Source organism: Corvus moneduloides, chromosome 6 (genome assembly GCF_009650955.1).
Source record: "Corvus moneduloides isolate bCorMon1 chromosome 6, bCorMon1.pri, whole genome shotgun sequence".
Taxonomy (NCBI): domain Eukaryota; kingdom Metazoa; phylum Chordata; class Aves; order Passeriformes; family Corvidae; genus Corvus; species Corvus moneduloides.
Genome location: NC_045481.1, coordinates 48,655,743 through 48,677,680, shown reverse-complemented (window position 1 = coordinate 48,677,680; position 21,938 = coordinate 48,655,743). Strand labels below are relative to the sequence as shown.

Genomic DNA, 21,938 nt, shown 5'->3' with positions numbered 1-21,938 from the left:
TTCTGTCTTTTCTTGCTGTGTTGCCTCGAAAAAGAACCTCATGCACTGCTGTAAGCCTGACAGTTGCTGATGCAGTGAATTATTTTTTTTTCCCTTACCCTACTAAGGAAAGTAATCTGGATTTGCAGATCATTTCATGACCTTTTCTTTCATATGTGGGTCAAAGACAGTTCAGGTCTAAGCAATTTTTTTTTTTTTTGTAAATTTGTAAATCCTTACTTGGACTATGAAGGCTTTCAGTGAGCACTGAATGCACTGTACAAATTACAGCGCTAGTGGGCAAGGCAGTAATTTAAACTGCCTTCCATGGAGTTCTGTTATTGTCAGTCTAGAGCAGGACACAGGTGTGTTAGATATGAAATACACAGTCTTTGTATTTTACAGTTTCCTTTATAGTAGATTTCCTTCTTTCCATTTAACATCTGTCATTTGGCCCAGCCTCCTTGTCTTGCTCTGACTTTGTAACCTTTCTCATTGAAGAGGAGATCTAATTTGATAAGGATGTGTATAATCATGTATAAGATTGTTTTGTTTTGTTTTAATTCAGGTTCAGTGGATGCAAATGAGGCCCAATTTCTTGGTTGTTGAGGAGGTTTTTTGGGGTTGTGGGTTTTGGTTTGGTTTGGTTGTTTTGGGGTTTTTTTGACTGACGAGCCACCCAGGCTTTGTTGCCTGTAATCAAACTGCTGTTACTGCCTGAATTTCTCTCTGGACTCCAGGTCATGGGACGCACCTTGGCACACCTGCACTCATTTTTTAATACCTGCACTCATTTATTCATACACCTATGCATTGCAGTAGACTTGGGGAGCTCCACTTGTGGACAGGGCTGGAGGCTGTGTAAACCAAGCCTAGACTGTCAGGCATCTAACCTAGTTTTTCCCAAGCTGGTGTTCAAGTTCTGTCTTGTGGAATCCCTCAGCGTAGGTGCTGAAAGCTTTCTTTTCCAAGAGGGTGAGGTGTGCTGAGAAGCTGGGTGATCCCCTAGCCATGAGTATATCTGAGAAGTGTAGTGTAGGGTCTCTCATTTCTGAGTACCCTGAGAAGGTACATGGCCAGGGTGTGTCAATCACCTTTCCATGCCTTTTTCATCCTCTCTCTGCCTGGATTATGTGTTCTTTGGTCTTTGTTCAAGGTCTCTCATTGTAAATTCACACAATATTTAATGCAGCATTGTCTTGGATTCTGCTGGGCTGTTCTGCAATATAAATAAAAAGAACCTCATTATGTAAGCAAGATACTGAATAACTTGTCTAAATGAGCTAAGACAGTGGGTGCAACAGTGGCAGTTTTATTCTCTTTGAACAGGTGCATCCCCATGAGGAAATAAAAGGTAGGTAGGGACCAAGTTGAAAAATATTGAGCAACAACAGGCTGTGACTCAGAAGCAATTTAACCATATTAACCCCCACAGCACTAAAGGTTCCTTTTCCCAGAAATGCACAATATGCTGTTCTCTGCCATAAAGCTGTTGTTAGCTGACATCGCTGTGTTAACATAAGACTTACTGTTACCCACAAGATGCACAGTTAGCAGAGAGCAGTTCCAGTGCTGGCTGCTAATTATTGCTAATGTTCCCCCAGTTGTTGAAAAACAATATATTAAAGATGTCTCCTGCTTAATATTTTATGCCTGATGGCTGGTATGCTTATTTTGTGTTAAAAATAATGCTTCTAGTATCACTCCAAGTATTATCAAGCCAGCATTTGATTTATTTAGGAGAACACAGAACAACCATTTACCAAAAGGCTCTCTTGAGTACCTGTTGTAGATGCTCTGTGTTTTTATTTTTTTTCAGAGTGGCAGTGTGGAAATTTATGGCTTTTGGTTTTGTTTATCGTGACCCTCTCAAAGTCTGTGTGTTTTCCCATTGACTTCATGGCAGCCAAGTCTTTTTATCCTGTATGTCTCTTGCAGAAATCAGATTAATGATGCATCATTAGCCAGAGAGAGCTTTTGCTGAAAGCACACAAAGGCAATAATTTACCTTGTGATTTTATAAAATGCAGATTTTTTCCCCCTCATATTAGAAAAGAAAAGTGTTGGGGCGAAGGCAAGTGAACAGAGAATTGGTGCTCGAGTACTATCTCTGCACTGCGAGAGGGACGCTGCGATATCATTAATGAGATTCTCCCGTTTTCCCTTGGAGATGTGGTATTGAATTTAGGAATAGAATTTGAACAATTTTCCACTGAACATCTCACTTTTCTGCTCACTGAATAGCTACAAACCCTCATTGTTTAATAGCTAGCTTCACTTTTAACTGATAGAGTTTCATAGAGGTAAGATAATAGCTCTGAAAAAGTAAGACTTTTTCTAGACACTATTTAATTTACCATAATTATATTAAGTGCTAAATTGAAGGAGGCTTTTCTAGTTAAGATGAGGATAATGAATAGTTGTGCATTATTACCGTAGCCATGATGGGGGAAGGAAGAAGTGATTTAAGTTTTGCTCAAGACAGATAGAAAGAAAACCTGCCCCAATGTGGTCCTTAATAATTTATTTTCCCCTCTCTATTGCTGACTGCCAGGTTTTGCTAGAAGAGTTTTCTGCCCTTTGTACCTCAGGGATGCAGCAGTTCATGAAAGGAAACAGCAGGCACTCCAAGTGAAAATGACTGTGGAAATAGCGTGAAGAAGCAGATTGCACCCTCCAGCCAAGCCTGTAGCTACACAAGCAGGGGCACACCCAGCAAATGCCATTGCAGCTCTGAAGGCACTGCAGTGGAACATGGCTCCCCGGAGGCTCTGCTCCCTCCGTGCTTTGCCCACACTGCAGAGAAAGCCGTGGTTTGCTGCTCTTTTCTGCTTGGAGCAGGTTGCAACATCTTGAGTCCCTGGGCAGGTTGAGTGGGTGCACCCCAGCTCTCTGTGCCATCCGCCAGCACCCGCCTCTGCTGCTCTTCCCGTGCTGGAGCTGCGGCAGCTGGTGCTGTTGCTTCCCTCTGCCCCCCTTGTTTGAGAGCCTGAGCAGATCACAAGGTGTGCAGTTGTGTACCCCATGTAAAAACACACCAGCTCACTGTCTTGGCATATTTGATGCAACTGAGAATGGCTTCTTTTATGCCACTTTTAAGGTGGAGCTGCTGTAAGCACAACCTGCCTCTCCATATGGATGAAAGTGATTTATTTGGGGCAGGCTTTCACTGTGTCTTTGGAAGTTGATGCCGTCCAAGGGGAAAACCAAAATATGTTCCCTCATTTATTCACCTCTGTACCCTGGGGTCTGAGACACCACTTCTGTGCAGTATTTCTTGCTGTCCTGGTAGGGCTCCTGCTAAGTTGATCCACAGGGACTTATCCCATACAAGCATTTATCTCCTGGGAGTTGCACTCGGGCCGTGCTCTTACCTCTCAAAGTCTATCAAGAGTACATGTGATTGTATTTGACACTTGTGATCTGGGCTAGATGTGAACCCCTGGGGAAAGGCAGTGTGTGAATTATTTAATCTCTTGAGCATTCCAGGCCCCTGTATAAAAAGCATTAAGCAATATGGGGCTTTTTCTTGCTTTAAGAGAAGGGCTGTGTCAGCCTTGCTTAAACTCTCAGAAAGCTGAGTACTTTGAGCACTAAACTTCATACCATTGTTCCAAATTCACTGGAGTGCAATTACGGGGCACCAATGTAAGCAGTGTTTGCTCCCAGGTGGACCAGAAATATTCCTGATAAACCTTCTGTTTTCTTCCCTTCTTTCCCTCCTTCCCTTCTCCAGTATTTTGGTTCTTCTGGATTGAGACAGGTTGAGGCAATGCAAGTAGGATAATTTTGTGGTTAGGGCATTTGGCTTTGAAATCAGAAGATCAGTGTTAGTCCCTGCTTCCATCACAGACCTCCTGTAGCTGTGGGGAGATTGCTTGCACCTCTGTGCCTCTGTCTGCACCAGAAAAATAACAAAGTAAGTTTTGGGGTTGGGTTTTATTTATTTTCCTGTGTTGGCCTATAGGGCTCTGTTATGAGGGCACGGAGAGGGTCTGATCTCCTCTTGGGGCTATTTGGCATTGTCTGCTGGCTCAGATCCAGCCAGAGTATGCTTGTTTACTCTCTGGATAAAGCTACTAGGAAGCCTTCAGGTACAGCTTCTTTCTTTCTTTTTTTTTCACTACCATTCTTTTGTCATGCTTTTTGCTTTCATTTAACGTCAAAATTAAATGGTGAGTTAAGTAGTGTAGCTTTTAATAATGTGTAGAAAATGAGCTGAGCTGCACGCATAGATGGTGCCCATAGGAAGCCTGGAATTATTCCGTAGTGTTTTTAATGGGCAGTCCTACTGCGCTGTGAGCTGTTGGCTCCGTGAGGCTGTCTTAGATGAGGCTCCCAGTACTGTAAATATCTGAGCCACTTAGCTTTGAGTACCAGGAAACGAAACGGCACATGAAATAATAAAAAGGTTTATTTTACTGAAGTCTGCAAAACAGTATTTTCTTCAGGCTGTTTTGGAAGTGGACCTTAGAAGAGTTAAGTGGAGAAGAAATGCAGTGTTTGGGGCTAGAAATGTTTAACAAGCAGCACGAGCTGCCCGCCGCTGGCTGCTCTGCTGCTTGATTACAGCGCAGCGAGGTGCAGGGCTCGGGCGGCTGGAGAAAGGCTCTGCAACGCTTGGCATGGTCATCTCCTAAGGTGCTTATCTGGTGAGAAAGAGGACTCAGGTAGGAAGGCTGGAGTTTGCTTTCTGGACAATGCAGCTTTTCTTTGCATCCTGGATTTTAAAGCCAGATGTATCAGTCCTATCCCAGTCATTTCACTTTGCGTCTGCCAGGATTTTAGCCTGGGATTTCTTAAATCTAGTAATTTTTGGTTGAGTTACAGCATTTTTCCTAAGGCAGGTAGTGCCTTTAAATTTCTGTTGGTGATTCTTTTGTGCTCTTCAGAAATGTGTGCAAATGGTAGTTTTCTTTACAGTAAAAGATATGTGCTTTCTCTCTAAATCTGGCATTTTTCTACCTTCTTTTTTTCCAGCTGACATCTTTTCCCTCTAAGTGATTGCAGGCTATGATCAGGTGATCCCTTAAATGTCTTTGATTAGTTAAGTAGGTTGAACATCTTAAGTCTCATTGCAGTTGATTTAAGACTTGGAGACAGCCTTATGGTTTTTTGCTGGGTCCTTTCCAATTTTTCATGCTGCCATACTTCAGGTAAGAATGAAGATCGCATGTGTTATGTCAGCAGTCATCTTGCAGCTGTCACATACAAAAGTAAGGCTGCATTCTGGCTCTTGCTCTTTTTGTTCCTTCCCCCCTTGTTTATGCTTCCAGGAACTGAGCAAGCCCTGTTCACCCACGGTATTGCACTTGGCATGCAGACTCTGTTAGTTATCTATATTTCTTTATAAATCAGAGCTGGTTTGGAAAGCTAAGGTATGTGTCTGGACAGAGAGGAGGGGGTGTTTTGGTCTGGTGTGTGGCAACACAAGGTTATTTATCATAGATTGTGCTCTCCGCACTTTAATAATCTGCTGACATTTTGCCAGTAATAAAAAGGTCAAGGAAGAAAAGTTGCTTCCTACAAATCATGGCATTTGATTGTTCTTGTTATTAAACAGAGCATGGTTTCCTTGCAACAAAATTTCAGCCATCCCCAGCTTTGTAGAAGACGAATTACCAGCGGGTACAAATGTATAAAAATGAGAAAGCAGCTTTCTTTTGATACTGCTGGTCCCTATTCCAGTGATTTGTCCTTTCCTGTAGCAGGGTATGGGGAAGATGCAAGAAAAAAAGTGTCCCTTGGATGTTGAATATAGTAGCAGAAAGAAATTATTAGAAGTTGATGCTTGAAAAATGAGATATTAAGTTGATTTAAAAGGCCAAAGTCATCCCCATAGTCTAGGGTTCACAAAAAGTTACATATTCCTAATTTTTAGGAATGGCTTTCTGTGTCACCTATTAAGAATGCTGTGTTATGTCCAAAGCACAGTAATTCAGGGAAACACAACATTGTATCCTCTTTTTTTTTGTCCTTTTGCTACAAACTTCCCTATTGGTTTTTGTTCTCTGAGATGCCTCAGCTTGAAACTGCAGTGCTGTTTTTATTGTAACTCCACGTGGTGCTTTCTGATACAGAGATCACTCCGTTGGAGGCAAGGCTCTGGCTTAAATATAACAGTGGTGGTTGGGCACTGGATAAGCATCAGCAGTCAAGTTGGAGATGCTTGGACGCCATCCCTGATGGGGACCCTGCGTGGATGTGAGGGAGCTCAAAGGGAAAAGGTTACTGTTGGTGAGGGCAGCAGGCCCTGGGGGCAGGTTGGTGAGTGTTAGTGCTGTGAATTAGAGTCGTTTGTTAGTTTGCACAAGAAGCAGCAGAGCTGGTGTATTTTTTTTTTTTTTTTACAGAAAATGAACAAAAGTGTCTTGCAGGGGAGTGCCAGCTTGTTTCTCTTGTAGCAGGGCATTTGATGCTACCCTTCCCTAAAGCACCCCTGTAGATACCTAAGAATGCACGTCTAAAAAAGCTGAATTATAACAATTATATGGTCATGGTGGACAGAAGAATTATGTACTGCAGTTCTTGCTGCCAAATTCAAAATGAATTTGAATGTAAATCCTTTCAAAAAGGGGGTGTGTAGAAAGGTCTGTATTAGGGGGATACAGCTTTTGTAGTCTCTGTCAGAGAGAGTAAGTTTTTTAGGTTTTTAGTCTAATTACATGGAAGTCCAGTGGGCAGAAGCTGCATATTTAGCTACCCAGGAATTCAATATTACTATTAATTGGTGTTGGAAACAAGCCACATCCACCTGAAATAGATTTATTTCAAAAAAAATGCTGTTTTGCCATTTGAATTACTTCAGCCGGTTGAATTACTTCACTCTTGGGCAACTCGATGGGTTTTACTTTTTTACAGAGCCTTCTATATGTTGGTCCTGGCCATGTGTGATGCACTGTAAAATGCTGAAATGTGCTGGAGCTGGAACAATCCATTGGCTGTGAGGGGGCTAAAGGACCGTTTCCAGCTTCCTGCCATCCCAAGGAACATGGGGAATTGCATTCAGGCCTCCTTTTCTAGTTTTTTGTATTTAAATGTTTTAAAGGGTTGTGCAGGATAATGTAGTGTGTTTCTGTACTTGCTTTGTATCAAACAGACATGCTGCTCCTTTTCACCCAGCAGATGTGTGCAGAGTACCTAAGCAGACTTAAGAGAAAACCCCTAAGGGTTTGTATTTAGCACACAAACAACAAAATCTTCAGCTTTGCCTTTAAAGTAACTTTCTTAGGATGGCTTACGTCTGGAGCTCATTCTTTCCTCTCTATGCCCATTTCTACTGTAAGAAAGGATGCAGAAGGTTTCCCATGTGAAAGCATCCGGCGCTGCTCTGTTTGGGTTTGTGTACTCATCCTCCTGCTCTCTGGACTGTGTCTCTCACAGAATATAGTCATTTCCGCTCCTAAATTCTTTGTTTAATCAGCACTGGCAGGCTGAGAGATAAAGGTGGAAACTTTGAATGAGACTGGAGAAATGGTCCTAATTTTAGGAAGGTTTGAGTTGAACAGGAAGGGAGCAGGTGGGCAGGATGCTCTGGGGCAAACACAGGGTGTAATGTGCCTGTGTGCATGCAACAGTCATATCTTCCTTACAGGTCTGTTGAATGGATGTTACATTTCTCATTAATCAGACACCAGTGTTATCCTGGGAATTTCTGTGGCTTGTCTCCACCCCACTTAAAACTGGACTTAATGAGCAGCTTCTGGAAAGTGGGGGGGAAGAAGTACGTCATGCCTGCCACTGTTTCCGTTCACAGCTCATTTACTGGGCCTTTTCTTGATATATTCACTAGTTCTTCTCAGACTTTGGAAGGATTGTTTACAAAAGAAATTTATCAGGTGGTGTTTTTTCGTAAATGTAATTCAAGGAAATGTCTCCCACTGCTATTTAAAAACTAATACAAAATCAGACAGTTTTTTGCAGCTATCAGAGGCTATGTCAATGGCTACAGAAAACAGAGGGAGCCAAGGAAAAAAAGGCAGGGTAATACCATGGCATTTGAAACACTATTTTGTTTTCATTCAGATATTTTTAGCTAATGGTGATTTTTTTCCTTTATGTGAATTGATGTGTTGTGTCAGTGGTAGAAGCTGCCAGCGTAGATGTCTGTCCCAGGAAAGAGATACCAGTTGACATTGAATACATTCCAAGGGCTGCTGGATAAAATTATGTTAAGAAATGCTTCAGCAACTCTCCTCATTAGTAGTAATAAAATCCAGATTTAAAATTGCAGCCCCAGTTAAATCAAGGTTTAATTAGTCTTGCAACAACCCACAGCCTTTGCTTTATTTCCACACCTATCTTCCTGCAGCTTCAAACATCCTAGGTAGACATGTTGCTTTGCTTTGTTTGCTGCAGTCCTTCCCAGGAGAAGTGATCCAAATACTTTCAAAGACTGATCGATTGTTTCCAATATCTCCTTAGCTTGCAATGGATTTTTTCTTTTTGATTCTATATATCCATTTAAGTTCTGATCTAAATCCCACTGAAGTTATGTTGGTAGTGGGGGGACACTGGGGAACAGGCACAGGTGGATGATGGGAACAAGTAGGAAATCAAGCTCATGGGTTGTACTCATGGCTTGAATATGTAAAGGCATTATCTTCATACACATTTGGGCTTTCACTGTAGTCCAGTTTTTCTGAGCCTTGCACCTTTCACGGACTGACAGTGTGATGCAGTGTTGGGGACTTGCCATGTTTGTAGGTGAACCAGGACATGCCCTTTACTAGGTGTTCATGGATTTTCCGGTATTCCACACAACAGCTGCTCTACAAGTGTAAAATGATGCAAAATGTATGTAAAAACAGGGCAGAGGACCTTCCTGACTCTTCCAGGGCATGCAGAGCACAGGTACCTTGTGCTGAAACTTTTTTTTCCCATGAAGTTTTATTTGCCAAGCCCCCCAGCATGGTATGTATCCAGCACTGTCCCTTCTGGAGCAAGCAAAACTGGGAGCAGTTCTACAGCATCTTTAAAAAAAAAAAATAGCACTAGGGACACACACACAAAAAAATCCTATTCCTTGATGGATAAATGAAGACAGCCCCAGGACTGACATAATTTGTATGCTTTCCTTTTTCAGTGCTGTCGCTGGGGAAAATAACAGCATGCCTGCTTGCTGTCCAGAGATCTGCTGTGCCAAAGCAAATAGTTGGCAGCAAGTGGCAAGCAGAGAAGGCACCAAGGTATTTGATGGATGAGTGTTCCTCCCCCAAGCAGAGAGGAGCATTTGTGAGAAGCTAGTGATATACTGTGGTTGAAATGGCCCATTCACTGGATAAAATTCCCAATCAAGTTGCCCAGGAGAGACTTGAACAGCTGGTGTAGGAGCAGAAATCGCTATAGATAAATCAGGTTGGCATGTAAATGACTGTGGGCCCTGGACAGGCCCTGATACTGTTTTTTCTCTGTGGATGAAGTCAGGGAAGATTTCACTGGGTGATAACTGATGTTTGTTTCCCCCAGCTTCTTGCCTTCCTCTTACAGCTGCCTCAGTTCATTAGAAACAAGGTGCTCGGCCTGTTTCGCTACTGTTGAGATTTGGCATTGCAGCAGTGTCCCAAAGTCCTTACCCTGTCTGGTCAGGGCAAGGTGCTGCTCAGACAGCTCCCAGAGCTGGTGGTCTGGGACAGTAATAAGCTAGATGGAGAGCTGCAGCATCGCTGTGGGTGAGCGTGGCTGCTGAAGAGCTCTCCAGAAGTGGGAGCAGTTCCAGCTGGCTGTGAGGGTGGAGGCAGGCTCCTGTGTTATAATTACAAAGGCGGGTGTTTAATTGCTGCTGCCTGCTTCAGAGGTGTGCTGTAAATTAAGAAGGTGCTTTACAATAGCAGCATTTAACTTCTTCCTGTCATCTGCTTTTATTTTAGTTGATCTGGGCTGGGATTAATCACGGGAGGCTTTCTGAGCTCTGTAAATCCCTTGAAAGAGCATGGGCACTGGGTTCCTAACTGTCCTGGAGGTGACTTATGTTCCTAAGGCAGGAAAATCGGGCTCCTCTGCACATCTGTTTGTGCAAGCCCACTGTGTCCCACATATAAAATCCAGGGACTAGCTGAGCTGATGTGAGAGGAAGCTGGTCCATCTTCTTTGTGTTTCATAAACCGAGGAACATCCTGAGGCTACATGATTGCTGGATGTAAGGGAAGAGGAGGGAGTGTGCAGCTGGAGGGATGTGCAGTTCAGTGGGGCATTGAACTGCAGCCCTTTAAAAATTGCTGATGGGAGAGTGGGCAAAATAGTGTCCTATTTTGGGACTGCTAGCTATTCTTCCAGCTTTTTTTCCCCAAATTTAAATGAGACAAGAGACCAATTCAAGGCTGGAGAGACAGATTGCTTATGACTAGGTGTTCAAAATTAAAGCTCTAGTATGTGGGTATAGTCAAAATAGCTGTGACGATGCTTCTCAAAAAGTACCTTGCTCATCCATTTGTTAGCGATAATATTAAAGATTAAGGAAAATTTCGTCAGTCTTGGAGATCTCGAGGATGTTAGAAATTGTGAAACTCAGCTTAAAAATAGAAACTTTAAGGAGGGGGGTTAAGAAGCCTTCTTTACTGTTGAATTTTTAAAATTCTAGTTTATGTTCCACACACACTTCCAAGCTTTTTTTTTCCTCCAGCTAGAAAGGTGGGGCTTTTTTCAGGTTTTACTAACAAATAAACGTTTTTTTCAAAGCAGTCCCCTGAGGTTTAACAGGAAAAAAAATACTGTGAAATTGATTACAGAATGTCAAATCATGGCAGCCCGAGTTGAAACACAAAATAGAGCCAATATCTCTTTAGTATCCTCTTTTGCATACCCCAAAGTGTTAAAGTTTGTAAATAGCAGCTTTAGTGCCAGAGGAAGGCGTTTGTTTGAGCGCAGAACAAATTATATTGGACTTAAGTCCAAGATAGTACCATGGATGTATCACAGGCCTCCCCACTGGCACGTGAGCTGTGTGGATATGTGCAGATAAGAGCAGTGGATATAGGTTTGTCCATAGGAAGAGGTCAGTACTGGCACACTTACTTGTAACGTGGAGGCAAGGTAGCTGCGTGTGCCAGGTGCTCCTCCTGCCCTGCTGCGTTCCCAGGGGCAGGCAGAGTTCATAGCCATGTGCATAAACTGCACCTGGTGCTTGGAGCAGGGCGCTTGCAGGTGCTTTTTATACAACTCTGTGCCGTGCCTTCCTTCCTTGGCTGTAATTGGCAGGCTTCATTCAGGAGAAGGCTCTCGCCAGTTGGTGTGGTGGTAATTAAAGTCACTGTTGCATGTTATAATAGTGTGTGTTGTGTACTCTTTGGGGGAAGAAGGGAAAATAGGTGAGGAAATGGTACCTTTGAAGAAGAGGAGTGGTTGTGCCAATTATCCTGGATGAGCTGTTCAGTGACAGTTAATCCATGTGAGTGAAAACAAGTCCTCTGTGATGCTGTGCCAAGGTCAGGAATTTGAGCTCCGTTTGAAGAGTGAAAGTTACAGTCTTGCAGATTAGTGCTCCTTAGAAGAAAACATCTCTATTGAATAAATTGAAGCGGAGCTTTTCCCACTGTGTCATCCATATAATCTTCTCTCTTTGATGACCAGAAAAGGACAAGGGCAGAGTAGAGTTAAGACCCCCTTATATGAATTGTTCCACAACTCAGGGGCGTAACACAGTGGGTTTGTGAAACTTGTCTCAGAGTGAGTATGTCCACATTCATGCCTTTGCATGCAGGCTGCCAGGGGAGATCAAGCAATGTGTGCACTTGATTTTGCATGAGAACAGCTACTGTAAAGATACATTATCCTTTGCCATCCGTGGTGTCAACAGAGCTGAACTGATTTATACCACCTGGAGCTTCTGTTCAGTATGCTGCTGCATTTTTAGCAGGTGGAAAATGGTCATATTTAGAAAGGTGACTGACATGATTTCGTCTGTATTTTCTCATGTTGCAAACACGATTGAGTCAGGACTTAATATGTTGGGGGTTGAGCTACATTTGCAGTACTGTTCTAGTACCTGGTAATTTGGGGTATCTGGTTCACCCATATGACTCCCTCTATTGTGCAGAACAAGGTCACTTTCCTTTCTGTCTCTGCCTTCTGTTTATTTAACCAGACACTATCTTGTAAACATTTTGTTCAATATCTGTGACATCATTTTCAGTTCACTTCATATGTGGGTTATATGTGTTTGTCCGTGTCACCATGCCCACCTCTCCACCCTCTCATTGTTAGTGGATATGCTCTATAGGCTATCCAGAGATTGACATTTAATTTTAGTCTCTGAAAAATGATGCTATTGGTTCCATGATAGAGTGCAGTTTGTAGGGCATGTGATCTGTGATGCCAACCAAGGAGACGCCCCTTTATCTCACTACATTGACCTTGCTGATATGTAATGACACCCACTGTAGTATGTACTAGTACTGTTTATCCATAGCAGAGGATAAATACAGTACTTTCTGTATATAGCTTTTTTCTTTAATGTAGTAGTTTCGTATAAATGACACTGTTTTCATGCAGAGATTGCTATCTGCCTGCACAGACGGACACATTAGGCCTTGGATTTGGAATCTCATTGACTTCATTATCCACTTATATTGCTGTGCTTGAACAAACAAGTCCCCAGTAAATAAAATGGCATAATGTAATTTACACATGCCTCTCCTGGAAAGTGTGTGTATGGAAGGCAATTGTTAGGCCTTAAGGGTTGTTACCTCTGAGCATTAAGAGCTTGTTCATTCAAAGAACCAAATTGGATGGATTGGTCCTTGCTGCACCTCAGCACCATCAGTACCTCTAGTGCAGTGTGAAAGTAAACATTGAGGACCTGAATTCCTTTGGAAATGGCTCCCAGCAACTTCTTTCCTTATTGCTGATCCATCTAGGGAAAGTCATTACCATTTGACTCTTTTCTAACTTATCCATAAGTAATTTATCATTTTCTCTCAGTCTTGGGCTGTTTTTCCTTGCATGTTTGTGGCGATACTCCCTTCTGTCACTGAGGCACTGTAAGCTTAATTAGTATGTCCCAAAGGCACTGGAAAAGCTGAAGGGCTGTATTTGGTCAGGCGTAAAATACCATTGTCAGACAGTAGGATTTTTCAGTGGGAATACCCTACTGCTCACATATAATTGAAACCAGATTTTTCCAGAGCATCTGACTTGCATACTGGAGAGCTGCAAGTACAGACACACCCTGTAATTGCATAAATCAGAATGAATCTAAGGGGGACAAAGTCTATTGAAGTTATGTTTTGGAAGGCAGGATTGCTGTTAATATTTTGAGGTTTGGTGGTTTTTGAACTGTTTGTGAACAGAAAAGCTGCCATTGCTCTGAGAAATCTCTGTCCACGTTCCTGACAGGGGATAAGCTGAAGCAGTTTTGGGAATGGGGCTTGGGGCTCCCTTTGCTGCTTGCTGAACAGAGTCACTCACACCAAGACAAGCACCAGTGCTGTGTAGCATGCACCAAAGCCACCGGGGCAGAAGGGCAGTGCAAATCAGATAAAGCCAGTTCTTGAACAGCTTGAGCTCTATGCTTTTCTAAATCAGAACGTAAATGTCAAATTCCTTATAAATACCAGTCAGTGCACAGCTGCACTGACCTGGCATTGGTGTTCTGGTCTGCTGGGGGGGAGAGCAGGGTCCAGCTGTTCCCCCATGTGCCAGAAAGATGGAGAAATATTGTGGGTTTGCATCTCAAAAGCAATTATCTGCATTTCCCCCCAGCCTGAAGCAATGGATCACCCTCTTCTTAGCATGGTGAAGAATGTGTCTAGTCAGCGCTGGGGGAAATTCTGGAATAGTCCAGGAGTGCCAGGCATGCAGACACAATACCGGCATTGGCAAATCTGCGTGAATAGCTTTGGAGCGCTGTAATGTGGGCTGCAAATGGCAAGGCTGACTCCTCACACAGACCACAGATCCATCACTTTGAAATGTCAGGCTTTTGTCACCCAAAATAGTCTTTTGTCTTCTTTCCCCATGCATGATACACGGAATTTTTTCCCTTTTGCTTTGTGTCTTACAGTGTAACTGGAAAAGAGCCTGTGCAGTTCACACTGAGAAGCTCAGCTAGGAAGAAAGGCTCCTTCCTAATTGCTTGTTGACCAAAGAGATGCAGGCACAGCTGAGCTGTGGTCAAGGCAGGAAACCAAGAGCCAGCTCTTGGGACTGCTGGTAGAGCATTGTGATGTTCTGCCCTGCAATGCTGTGTCTGTACGGTCTGGGAGAGCCCCAAACCGAATTTTCCCTTTTCAGTGGCTAGAGTGACAGTCATGGCCCTGACTGTCAGATTGGCACTTTTGGTGACAGGATTGTGAGAGTGGTCTCTCTCCCTCCCGCTTACCTGCATGAGTCAGGCTTGTGTGGATCCTCTGTGAAAACACAGTATGTGGTGTTAGCAAGAGGCAGCTGTGATCCCCCTCAGTTTCTTGGCTGTGGTGATTTTCTGAGTCTTGATGAAATGTGGTGTGGTCCATATGTGAGTTCAAGTCTCAGAAGGGAAAGAAAAAGCAAGTTTCTATTTTTACACATATGCTTGTACCACCAGAATTATAGCACCTACTGAAGTGTAGTACATGCTCAAACTCTCATCTGGTTTTGAGGTTGAGGACTGTGCTGCACAATGAGCAGTGGGAGGGGTTTCAGGGTGTTCCCAGTAGCATTTTTGTTTCCAGATAAGGATTGTGCTTTGCAGATACAGTCTCCACTTGTGGAGTGACTTCCAGTTCCTGTGCTCTGTTTCATGTTGGGGAGCAGTTATGGAGTATGCAAACTGCATTGCCTTCAGATGAAACCAAGTTGTGTTTATGATAACCAGAAGAGATAGTCCAGAGCGAAACCTGTCCTGTAACTTGATTCCTTAATCTGGATGCATCTGCACTGTTGGTAATTACAGCTCATGAGTTTGGATCTTCATGTTTGGGAAAGGCATCAGCCCATCAGCAGCCTTGGAGAAATCAGGCTGGTGTTAGAGTCATCAGCCCATGTGCTGTGTGGGAGCCTGGAGGAGACGTGTTGTCTGAGGACCTTTCAAAACGAAGATTAAAAGGGCTGAAGTATTGTGGGTTATCACATTGCTCCTAAGGTTAGCCCCAGCAGAGTGGAACATATTTTTCATGTGGTTGCTGATGCTGTTGAGTTCTGACCAACAACTGTCAGAGCTCAGTTTCATTCTTGTGGGTCTTCTGTGCTCCAGGGCACACTGGGGGCTTTTGGCCTTCTCAAAACTGGAGTTCAGTATTTGTGTTTTTTCTTGCAGCTACACTTGATCTCCTAGGAGATGGTACTCTTGTGCTCTTTCAGCGCAGTTCTTACTTACAAATATCACAGAAGAAGCCCAGCATACTGAGAATTGTCTTGGCAGCAAAGTACATGAAGAGCACACTTTAATTTTTAAATTTAATCTCTAAATATGCTTTTCTCCTTTTAGATTTGGTATCTTTCCTATATAATTTAATTTCAGGTAAGAAAGGGTGGGTTGACAAGGGCTTAGTTTTTTGGTTTTGTTCTTACCTCACCATTCTTCTACTCTTCTTGGGTTAGCTTCACATGCACAAGCTGATTCTGTGGAAGGAGGTGTACAAACCCAACCACCTCTATGCTCCACATTGTTTGGTTCTTTTAAGGTTTGAACATAAATGCTTCTTCCCCTTTTACCAGGAGGCAGGGCATGAGCACTGTGTAACTCTGAGTGAGCAGCAGAGGAAAGTGGCTGTGTCCCTGTTCATGGCAGGCTATCCAGTGCTGAAGAGCACACCAGAGTAGCTTTTCCTGAGCAAGTTTGCAATGCCTTTCTTAGCACTGTCATGTCCCTTTTTCATATGCCACTGTCCCTTTCATGTAAATTGAGGAACTCCAGCAGCTCTCATTTCCAGCACGAGACGTGTGAAGGAAAGAGTGTATTTCTGGGAACATATTAAATAAAATCCCCACATCAAGCATAACTTCAGCGGAAGAAAAGAGGAGATTCCCTCCTTGCCCCATTGATGTAGGTTGTAATTGATTGGCTCTGTCACGTGTAAGGCTTGAAAAGTCTACTAAGAGTCTCTTAGGATGATCACAGTTGAATGTGACCAAGTTAATCATCCCATACTATCTTCTTATGCATCCTAACATTGCGTCAGAGGGTATGCCAGTGAAATTAGGGCCTCATTTTCTGAGACATATAAAAACCTGGAGCTATATCCCTAAGAATTCACATCTGGGGCCCCAGTCATATTTCCCCCCCTGCCCTAACACTATCACATCACTGGTGCCTTTGCAAAGCTCTCTGTTAATCAGGTGTAGGGTTGGAAAGTCTGCTTCCATGTATTGGTTTGGAGGAGGGAGTCACAATATCCAAAGGTGTGAGCAAAATTCTCCTACAAGTCCAAAAGAGAGGATCGTAACCAGAGTTCTGTTTTGGAGGAAGAGGACCAGCAGCAAGAGTACAATTACTGCTTGACTGTCTGTAGCATTAGCATTTATGTTGTGTTTTCTGCTTGGTCTTGGACAGGGAATTGTTTGCCATGTGAACTATTTGTTTATACCTTTCTAATACCAGGAAGTTTTGAATGTAAAAAAATACCATTATTTGAGTTGGCTCTGAACAACACTCCTAAAACCTTTAACGGACTCTGAAGGGGGGCAAGAGCTCAGTGGCTCACTGTTCCATCCCTCCTTTGCAGGAACATCCTCTGCAAGTGCTTCTCTCCATCAACTCTTAGGCTATTGCCCCTTCTGGTTACACAGAAACTGCACAGTCAGACCCCCAGGACATGGGGAAGGGTGTTAATGTCCCACATCTCACAGGACCTGTGGGATAAGCGGTTTTTTGTGGCAGAGTTGGGTAGGTGTTAGTGGAACAGCTCTGGCTGACCTCAATTCCAAAATCATCTTTTTGTGCTGCAGCTGTCTGCTGATAGAGTCCTTGTTGAAAAATGTCATATGGACCAGAGGCAGCTCACAAGTGTCATCTGAAAAGGTTATGTTTTACCAGCAGCTTGAGTTTCTTTGTTTTCATAATGTTGAGTGAACCTGTTTTAAATTTCACTGGGACAACCAGGGACACTGACTGATAACCTCAGAACACCCTGTAGCTGAATCTACACGAGCAAATTTACACAGAAAGTCTTGTCAGTGAACTCCTGAAGGGTAGAGATGGAGCTCCTCTTCAGCATGCTATATATTATGCAAATGATACTGCAAGTAATAGGGTGCTGTGAGGAAACATTCTGATCCTTTTTCCTTTAGTACGCTCATCTGGTTTTTTTTCTTTTAAATGGTTTTAATTTTTTAAAATTTTGGCAGCTAGCAAGTAGAAAGTTGTTGCTGTTGGGCTGGAGCAGACTGGTGTAGTCTAAGTTGTTGCTTGTTGACTTATCCTTGCACAACTCCCAGGAAAATGTACTGCAGGCTTTGCTCCATCTGGCTAAATGCCTCATCCTCTGTGAGGCACAAATTGAATTAAGAAACAAAGCTGTTTTCTACAGTCTGGCTGTTGCTACTCAGTCAGACACTGTTAGAAACCATTTTAAACATGGATCCCAAAGTTGATTTCATGTTAAGTACAAATAGGTGCTAGAAAGCAATATCTTTGTAGCCAAAGGTTGAAAATGGTTTTGATTTTTCCAATTGTCAGTGCCAGATTTGAAATACGAACATGCCCTATTGTTCCAAGCAGACTTGGTTGGTAATAAATACTTTCACATATAATTCAGGTGCCTGCATATTGGCAGTAGGATTCCTGGAGATCTTGGCTGACTTTCCAGCATTAAAACGTAGAAAATCAGAGTCTGAATTTTGCCAGGATACCTACCTAGCAAACAGCTCCAAGACAGGTGTGGGATAGGGCAACCCTAGCCTGGCGTTAGGGCCAGGTACTGGCAATAAAGACTCCTAAGCGCTATTTTAGCAGACGTATGGGTTTAAACAAAATAAAGTGAAGCTGTCAGCCCTTTCCCCAGTAACACTGGTGTCTTGAGGTCACTCCCCCAGGAGCCCAGAGGTGCATCTCTCAGCTGACCCAGTCTGCTTCTCCAGGCTAAGACGGATCTGTTGCAGTGGCAGGGTTTGTGGTCAGCTGCCAAGGCACCTACTGTGTGTCAAGGTGTGTCAATGGGAAAAGTCTCCCAGGAAGATACACAATAAAAATTGAATTCCCTCTCCCCTAAGGTCACACAATATGAAGCTGTCTACTGTGGAGCTCTGGGGGAAATGATTAATGGGAACCTTGGAAATCTAGAGTGTGTCAGGTGTATGAGCTGAAAGCTCTGACATCTCTACAGTTGCAGGCTAGAAGGAAGTGTGAGATAGCATGGCTGTTTTGGCCTCTCCTCTGTCATCTCCCAGCTCCTTTGCAGCTCAATCCAGTCTCAAGATGGATCCAGAATACAAATACAAGCTGGGAAATTTCAGAGCAAACAATGTTCTTCCCTGCATCCTTCTCTCTTATCTGCATCAGCTCTGTTAAATGAGGAGCAGAAATACTGAAATGCATTTAGTAATGACTTAGCTTCTTTATTTCTTTTCCTCCTCTGTTATTCTCAGAAATAGGCAGTGAGTGGTTGGATCATGGGGTTGCTATGGTAAGCTTTAAGATACACCTTTGATCATAGTTGGTAAGTGCCAGCCAGCATATTAATTCCAAGCAGTCCATATGCTTCCAGACCAAAATATCTCTCTTCTGCTACTCTTAATTTTGTTGAACACTTAGCCTGCTAGTTCACAGACTACTGTGTCTTACTGTGCTGCTCCAAGAAATCAGTTTGATATTGCCTTTTCTAATTGGAGTGGCAGGTGGCAGAATTACTGCCTGAAAGGAGGTTGTGACCAGGTGGGGGTCAGTCTTTTCTCCCAGGCAACCAGCGACAGGACAAGAGGACACAGTCTTAAACTGTGCAAAGGGAGGTTTAGGTTGGACAGTAGGAAGAAGTTCTTCATAGAAAGAGTGGTTGGGCATTGGAATGGGCTGCCCAGGGAGGTTGTGGAATCACTGTCCCTGGAGGTGTTTAATAAAAGATTGGATATGGCACTCAGTGCCATGGTCTGGTTGTCAAGGTGGTCTTTTGTCATGGGTTGGTCTGGATGATCTCAAAGATCTCTTCCAACCTAGTTGACTCTGTGATTCTGTGACCCTTCCTGCTCATGGACTCCAGCTACCTCAGCAAAACCCATCTATAACAATCCTGATTTCAGGTAATCTGCTGTAGATTTAGCTATTTCGTGGGAATTCTGGGTATGTTAAATGAGACACTGAGATTCCTCCCTTGAAAATCAGTAGCAGAACTCCTACTCCAGATGAAGGAGACAGGGTCACATGATTTTGCCCCAACAAGCACTCTACAGGAAGGTTGGCTGGGTGGTGGTTTTCTGGCCTTTGACTTCGCTTGTGCTACAGTGGATAAATGCCTCCTACCTACGAAAATATTTTGCTGTCCTGTGTGGTTTTATACGAATATAAGTGAAAAGCCAAGCGACAGGGAATGTGGTACTCAGTTCTTTTCTGTGATTTACGCTCTGGTTTATCCGGCAAGGCAGCCTACGTACCCGAGAGAACAATCTGAGTATCTGTGTGAGCAGAGATCAGATAGCAGGCTGCCTTGGCTTGCTGGGCTGCAGGGCTTAATCAGCTATTAGAAGATGATATTGGGAAATATAATTTACAAAGAGAGTCTGTTCAGAGAGTTTTGAGTCTTTTGTCAGTTCTAATAGAATATTCAAGAGGAAGTTCACTATTTCAGTCTAGTTCTTTTGGGTTCATTTTTGTGCGCTTCTTTTTCTGCCAAGCAATTGCCCACTGCAGCTGTTTGCTAGGACTTGCTTATTTAGGCTTCTTATTGTTATCCTGGCTAAAAAATTGTTATTTGCTTGCTGGTAATACCTAGAGCTTCTAATTTAGTGTCAAAGCTCTATTGTGATAGATGTTACACAGACCATTAGTTTATTAAAGATGGGTATTTGTTGTCTTAGGAATGTATGGGCTTGCTTTATGATAGCAAGAAGGGACAGAACAAGGTAGCACAGAGGCATGCCATATATCAGTGACAATCACACCAGCTTGTTTTGAAATGGCAAAGGTTCGTGCCTGTGAAAAAAAAAATGTAGCGGCTAGAAAATGTTGTTTTCCCCAGTAAAACAGCAATTATCAAATTGTTTTCATTTTCGTTGCCTCAGAGAATATTTGCAGTACTTTTGCAGCATAGAATGGGTTTTGCTACTATTTGCAGGACTACAGCCAATTTCACCAATCATTGGGCACAAGAGGTTTCTTTAAACAGAAATTGGGAAATTCTGGGTAAGGAATTTGCATGACAAACATTAGTCAAATATACACTCCTTTGAATTAAGACCTGGCCTGAGCCTCTTGTAAGTCCTTGCCTTGGTTTAGATCCTGCAAGCTTCCACATATTCCAGCACTTCTGCAGCATTTGGTGTGGCTCATGTTACTCCTACTTGGCTTAAGTCTGTTACAATTGTGTTACAAGAGGCAGCATTACAGACTTCAAAGGAATTTAATGGGTATTATTTTTGGATAAATCTGAGTATTTGTCATATGCTGAACTGGATGGTAGCATTAGCCAGGCTGGGGACTGGCTGGTTTTTGTGCAGCCCTACCGGGAAGGACCATAGAGTTACTGTGTGCAAAATGTTAAAGGTGAGCTGACATTGTGAGCATGGCAAACTATCTGCAGGAATGCACTATGAAGAGCTTTGACAGCAGATTGATATTTTCTTCTACCCTTTAGTGTCCTTTCAGTTCAAGGGGGTTGTGGAGTAGCTGATGGGGTCTGAACATGCTGAGCACATTCAGTGTGTGAGGGAAACGGTAGCAGTGAGTTTGAGACACTGAATTTCAGAGTACAGCAAAAGGAGAGGTGAATGTGTCCCAGCAAGCACAAAGTATGGGAATTTCCCCTCCTGTGGTAATGGAGAGTTTAAATGTTATCTTGCTGATCTTAAATGCCTTCTCAGCAACCCTGCCTCCAGTGGGATTTGTCCACCTAGGTCTGGTGCTGTCCTTGGAAGAAAATCAGCTTTTGCATAATCAGTTTCAATAGGAGGGTGCCTAAAGCTTGCGAGGTCAGGTGTGTTTTGTTTGTTGTCTTGTTTTGGGATGTATTTTTTTCCCCTTGTTTTTTTTTCTTTGGAACAACAGTGTATTTTTCCTGCCAGCAAGACATCTCTTCCACCTTGGAACTGTACAGCTTGCACTTCTGGTTTTTTTGCTGGCTCCTACGCTTGGCTTTCTGTTGCTGCTGCTGGCTGCTGCTGCTGGTGAGCTTATTTCAGAGATGTGCCAGGCTTAGCATTCAGATCCAAATTTAGGTCTCTCTGCCTTCAAACAGAACAGAAGGTCTACAGAAGTCATTTTTTAATGTGACAGTTCAGAATAGCTAATTGGCTTGTTGGCTGTGCATGAGACTGCACAGCATCCTTGGACCTGGCCATGCTGGGCACTTGACTTTTCTTCTTTTATGCCTTTATTACTTGCCATGGTGATGGCCTTAGGTGACAGCAGTCCCAGGGAAAAGTTGGGAACAGAAGCCTCCAGCCGGGCTTGATGTGGGACTAGACTTAATTTTACTTCTCAAGACTGTGTCACTTCATCCCACCCAGGCCTGTTTCCTTCCTTAACTTACTGGTTTCCTGATTAATTTTGTCTCTTCTTCATATTTCTAGTGACATGCTGGTGCTGCCTGGCAGGGAAAGATGTTTCCTGAGCAGAAGATGGCATGAAAGGGTGGAAGAGAGATAATTTCCCTAATGCAAGGTGGATTAGTGTATACCTTTGTAAGGACTGTAGCCAGCAGGGCTGTCTTAGCTCTCAGACTGTTTTGAGTAGCAGAATGGCTGGAGCTGGGAGCTGGGACATTTTTAGGAATCAGAGAGCTATTTCTGGCTTGTTTGGGTAGGAGGGGGTTGGAAGTTAATGGGCTGGTGAGAAACAATGTGGCATATAACTAATTGCAGCGCAAATATTGCCATATAAGTGTGTTAATTATCTT

At 43.2% G+C, this 21,938-nt stretch overlaps 1 protein-coding gene across 6 annotated transcripts in view; it reads left to right on the top strand.

Annotated features, from left to right (window-relative positions):
• OSBPL5 (oxysterol binding protein like 5) overlaps positions 1–21,938 on the top strand; it is a 202,842-nt gene that overhangs the window by 43,640 nt on the left and 137,264 nt on the right. The window contains exon 1 of one of the 6 annotated variants that reach the window (XM_032110752.1): positions 3,877–3,898. The exons of the other annotated variants lie outside the window; for them this stretch is intronic. The gene's annotated coding sequence lies outside the window, so the exon portion shown is untranslated. Of the gene's footprint in view, positions 1–3,876; positions 3,899–21,938 lie in introns of those variants that run through there. 6 annotated transcript variants of the gene reach the window in all.